This window comes from Chiloscyllium plagiosum, chromosome 35 (assembly GCF_004010195.1).
Source record: "Chiloscyllium plagiosum isolate BGI_BamShark_2017 chromosome 35, ASM401019v2, whole genome shotgun sequence".
Classification (NCBI taxonomy): Eukaryota; Metazoa; Chordata; class Chondrichthyes; order Orectolobiformes; family Hemiscylliidae; genus Chiloscyllium; species Chiloscyllium plagiosum.
This window is the reverse complement of record NC_057744.1, coordinates 18854318-18860317: the sequence shown is the minus strand read 5'-3', so window position 1 is coordinate 18860317 and position 6000 is coordinate 18854318.

Sequence of the window (6000 nt, the reverse complement as noted above, 5' to 3'; positions counted from 1 at the left end):
TCTCAAAAGCCTTACGCCACTTCGCAATGAAATGGTGAAAATTGAGGTTTGGTTCACTACATATACTGATGGGGACACCAAACAGAAGTCAACTATTTTCACAGAGAGGAAAGTAGTGTAAACAAGTTGCTCATTTGCACCATCTAATGTTAGAGTTTCATACCTGCTGATTTAACTAGGAATATTTGGTGCAGGGAGATCCACTGAAGTGATAAATAGATCAGTGCCACTTTTACCTTGAAACCATTTAAAAAGTATTAATTTAGAAATTTAATTGATATTCATTAATTGACAAGCTACCATGAAATATAGAAAATTAACTTCATTGTATTTTGATTTCATATTACAATTACCATCTTAAGCTCCATGAATTCAATACTGCACTCAAGTCACTGAGTTAATACTACTAAAATCATCAAGAATGTCATTAGGAACTTGTGATTTGGAGGTGCCATTGTTGGACTAGGGTGGACAAAGATAAAATCACACAGCACCAGGTTATAGTCCAACAGGTTTATTTGGATGCACTAACTTTCGAGGCACAGCCTCTTCATCAGGAGACAGCGCTTCAAAAGCTAGTGCTTCCATATAAACCTGTTGGACTATAATCTGGTATTGTGATTTTTAACTAGGAACATGGGTTAACTTCTCATTTGGTGTGAAAATTATTGAATATTAACTTAATGCTTGATTGTAAATTAAGTTTATTAGTTATGCAGTCTTTACCACAGGATCACAACATTAAAAGTATCAAAATATCAAGTCACCTGAAATATCTCCACAGAGGCTGATATCGCATTACCAGGTCACCTTTTATTTACACGCAGAGTGTTATCAACATTGATCTGGTTCTGAGTGACCAGAATGTCTGGCACTCTTGTTCTTTTTTTTTATTAAACAATTACAGAACAGTTTATAAAAAACTGTTAATATTTACAGCTGTATAAAAGATACAGCAATTTTACAAGGGAGAGGAGCAGCAAAACCAGGCTCCAAACCCTACCGTTCAACCAGTTTACAGGGAAATGAGGACAAACTCCAAATCCCGGTACTCCTGTTCTCATCTGTCAGCGAGGGCTCCCTGATTGGACCAAATTAACAGCACCATTCAGGGAACTCATTCTATGATGTCCACTTGGCTGACCTCATTACAATGATACATCCCTCCCCCTTCTGAATCTGACCACATAGGCTGTTTTTTTTTGTTTTGGTAGCTCTTCCTGGACATTTTAGCACTGGGTCAGATTCCTCCAATTCTGCCTCTGATATGGGCAGCATGTAATGCACAGTAGCTCACCTCTTGCACCCAGAGTGTCTAAGAAGAAATTCATTATCTTCAGGCAGAAGGTGCAGCAAAGGCAGTGCACATCTCAGATTCTGGGGTATCTTCAATATTTGGTGGAGAAGGAGAACCAACAGATTCCAGAACAGTTGAAAAGGCTGTTGAGGAGCCAGACATGTTTTACTACTGCACTCATGTGGTCCACATGGTTGTTCAGGACCTTCACATTACACCAAACTTCATCCCCTGAAGTAAATGGTCTCACACTTGGCATTCCTGATGTCATTTCACCCTCTTTCCCCAATGAGTCCAGGAAGATCAGATTTACCCTGGCATGCAGTCTCCTCTCCGTTAACCACTCTGCTAGAGCTATCCCTGTAGTTGCAAGAGGGATGATCTTATAATCAAATAGGAACTGGAACAGTCTGGTGTCTTGTGAAGTTGCGAACTGTTTCTTTCAGCCTTCCTTTAAATGTTGACTGCTCTTTCTTCCAGAACGTTGGATAAAAGATGGTTTGGAGTTGTTCTTATATGTTGAATACCATGCGACTTTAAGAAATACTGAAATTTCTGTGCTAGTAAACAATGGCCCATTATCTGTGACCAACGCTTCCAGGGGTCCGTGTTTTGCAAAACAAAAGTACATAGTTTTTCTATCATTGTCCGTATGTATGGTGAATGACCACTTTGAGTGAGCATCCACAATGACTAAGAAGCCCATGAAAACACCTGCATAGTTGATGTGCAAGTCAGTCCAGGGTTTACCTAGCCATTCCTATGAATGTAGGGGAGCTGCTGGTGGTATTTTCTGTCCTTGTTGGCACTCTGGGCATTGCCCACTAACACAGCTGTCTGTATCCAAGCCTGCCCACCTGACATAACTTCTCGCTGACATCTTCATTTTGGAAACCTCTAGATGACCCTGGTGCAGTTCAGCCAATATCTGGCGGTGATCTTTGCTCGGGACAATTACGCATGCTCTCCATAATAAAATGCCGACCTCTCCGGGTCCAAAAACATTTCAGTTCTGGTTGTGACAGTCCTTTGGTTTCACCCACCACCACCAGATGTTTCAGTTTTGCCAGGACTGGATCTTTCAGTGTCCGAAGTCTGATATTGTCAGCTATGACTGGAAGTGTATCCAGAAATTTTAAAATCATTACAGACTGTTCCAATAGCAGTCCCACCAGTGGTGTATCTGCCAGTAGGAGGCAGTTCAATGCATTCGCATTTGCTATTTGCCTCCTGAATGGTGTTCCAACTTTTAATTATACACTTAGTATTAAAATCCACTGCTGAATTCTGCCTGAAACTACGGGCGGTGCTGCCATGTCCTCTAAAGTAGACCTAGCAAGGATTTGAGGTCCATTATTATTACAAATTTACGTATGTAAAGCTATTGATGGAACTTCTTAACTCTAAATATAACTGCCAAATCTACCTTCTCTATCTGGGCATATTTACATTCTGCATTAGCCAAAGTCTTGGATACATACGCTTTTGGGCATTCCTCTCCATTGGACCACCGATGAGCTAATACTACTCCAATGTCATTAGGGGCAATATCACATGTCAATACCAGATCTCACTTGAGAGGATGACAGCTGTTTCTTCTTTTCCCTTAAAACTATGGCTTGTCTACGCAACCATTTCCAAAGCTGACCCTTGTTTTAAGATGCAAAGGTGCCAAATGGAGGCTAGGTTATGTATGAACTTTCCATAATAATTCACTGGCCCAAGCCAAAACCTAAGCTCTGGTACAGATATGGTAGGCAGTGCTCTTTTGATCTCCAGCATCTGCAGACCTCACTTTCTCCTCGAAGACTTCAACCTACTGCGAATCCTCTTACAAGGATGCCTTCCTTGAAGAAGCTCTCTGCCTCTCTCTACAAAGATTTCAGTGAGTCCCTCTCTCACTGCACACCCCAGGTCATCTCCTCTGCACAAGGGAGGCGCAGTAGTACTTTGGCGCACTGACCTTTACACCGCTGAGGCCAAACGCCAGCTCGCAGATACCTCCTCCTACCGTCCCCTTGACCATGACCCCACCCCTCACCACCAAACCATCATCTCCCAGACCATCCATAACCTCATGGGTAAAGGAAGGTATTCTACTCTTGGAGGAGAGTTCCGGAAGGGTAATACTTCTGATCGTTGATGTACATTCATCTCTGCTAATGCTCATTTTCCTTGATTGGTCCTGATTAATTACTCAAAGTTGGCTTAAAATCAGAGACCTGTTATTTTGAAATATGCATTTACTGTATTTTTCCTTGCACTGCAACGTAACTATTTTGTTAGTCAAATGCTCAATTATTTACAGTAATATAATCATGTGGGGGACCTCAGCATGCCGAGTGGCTTGTTTATGCTTTTCACATCTTGAAAGTCACATTAAATTACAACTTAAATACATAAAAGCATCAATGGAATAGCACTTTGCAGAAACCAGGAGAATGAATTTTGCTTGTAGTTTCTCTGTAGGTAGCCTAGAAATGTAATGGCTGAATGCAGAATGTCAATTTTAACCTCAGCTAACATAAGGTGTTGAAATGAACATTGATCTATAAGGATCAATACTATTCACACAGCACGTTTACCTTGAAAGGAACAGAACAATTTAAATTGGAAATATTTCAACAGGATGGTAAAACAAGGTTCTATGATCAATGTTTTCTTACTTTTTCTCTATCAAGTCGCTCTTTGACCTTGATTAAACCTGTGACTGGATGAATATTGAAGTAGTTGTCTGGGTCTCCATTCACAATGGAAAAATTAATCTGTGCATTGATCTGACTATCGCAATCTTCTGCCAGAACCTAGGCAAATAAACTCTAGGTTAATATTGAGAAATTCAGTAAGAAATAGCACTTCTATCGTGGTCAAACTTCAGAAATGAATCAGTCATTGATGTTACATTCAAAACAAGAAATGAAAATGGAAGTACTTGCCAACAGTATACTTGCAGTGATATATTAACAAATACAACTTCCATTCCTATAATAACTCTAACCTAATGAAACATGTTAAAGAGTAAAATCTTAGTTTGAGTGGTAAAACAGATGCCAAGCCTGATTTTGGAGAGCTGGCCAAAGGCATGCTTAAAAGGTTTGCTTTGGAGGAAGATTTTGAAAGCAGAGGGGAGAGTGTAGTTGCTACAGTTAATGAGGTTAATTATTAACTCCCCCTCCCACTCCACCGAGGATATGCAGGTCATTGGACTCATCCACCGCCAAACCACAACAACGTGACGGTCGGAGGAGGAGCGTCTTATCTTCCGACTGGGAACCCTCCAACCACAGGGGATGAACTTGGACTTCACCAGTTTCTTCATCCCCCCTCCCCCCACCTTGTCTCAGCCGAATCCCTCCAGCCCGGCTCCGCCTTCCTGACCTGCAGTCTTCTTGTTGACCTCTCCGCCTCCATCCTACTACGACCTATCACTCTCACCTTGACCTCTTTCCACCTATCACATTTCCAACGCCCCTCCTCCAAGTCCCTCCTCCCTACCTTTTATCTTCTCCTGCTGAACACTCTCTGCTCATTCCTGAAGAAGGGCCTGTGCCCGAAACGTCGAATCTCCTGTTCCCTGGATGCTGCCTGACCTGCTGTGCTGTTCCAGCAATAAAGTTTCAACAGTGCTCTTTTGATCACCCTCACTTTCATCTTGCAATGGATGTAGCCCAGTTTTGTTGACTCTGAAATCCAAGTAGATCCCTCAAGGTGCCTGGAACACATTTTTCCCTTAGAAGACGTATGCCCGCTTGGGAGAAAAGTCTAAGGACTACGTCCAAATTTCTATATATGTTGGTCTTCTCTGTTATTAGTGCATTATCGAGATAAATGGCAACCTGGGGTACACCTTGTAAAATGTTCTTTGTTGTTTGCTGAAAAATTGCATCGCCTGACAATTTACTAAATGGCAGTCTTGTATATTGATACAAACTCTTATGGGTATTAACTGGAGCATATTTCTGGGAATCCTTATCTAGCAGCAATTGCAATTACGCATGGTTCATGTCCAGCTTCATGAAGGACAGCCTCCCTGCCAGCTCTGCATATAAATCTTCTTTGTGAAGGATTGTGTATGTTTACACTGCAAAAATTGGCTTACCATTTGTTTGAAATCTCCACAAAGGTGAGCCAACCCTTCGGGCTTCACAATCGCTATGACTGGTGCTGCCCATTCCACAAACTGGACTGGTTTGATGATTCCTTCACTTCCCAGCCTTCTGATTTGTGCTTCTGCTTTTGCCATTAAGGCAAATGGCATTGGGTGGACCTTGCAGAATTGTGGAATTGCTTGCAGGTCAACATGCAATGTGGTCTTGCCTCCTTTGATAGTCCATAGACCTTCCTGAAAAATTTCCAGGTATTTAATTATGACTTCACTCAGGCAGCCATTTTCTAATTGAAAAATGTTGAGTGAATCTTTCTCACCAATTTTGCCCCATCAAGCTTTGTCCCAAGCCTTTCACTAATATAAATTGTAACTGAACCAGCTGCTTTTCAGAAGAGACCAGACATGAAATTGCATCCTTAATCTGTAAAGGCTCCTGTTATAGTCAAGGTCTTGCACAAACTTAAAAGGTAGGCGACCAGAGCAAATTATGTTAAAAACTGGAACCAGAAGAGAAAATGCTGGAAAATCTCACCAGGTCTGGCAGCATCTGGAAGGAGAGAAAAGAGCTGACGCTTCGAGTCTAACTGACCCTTTG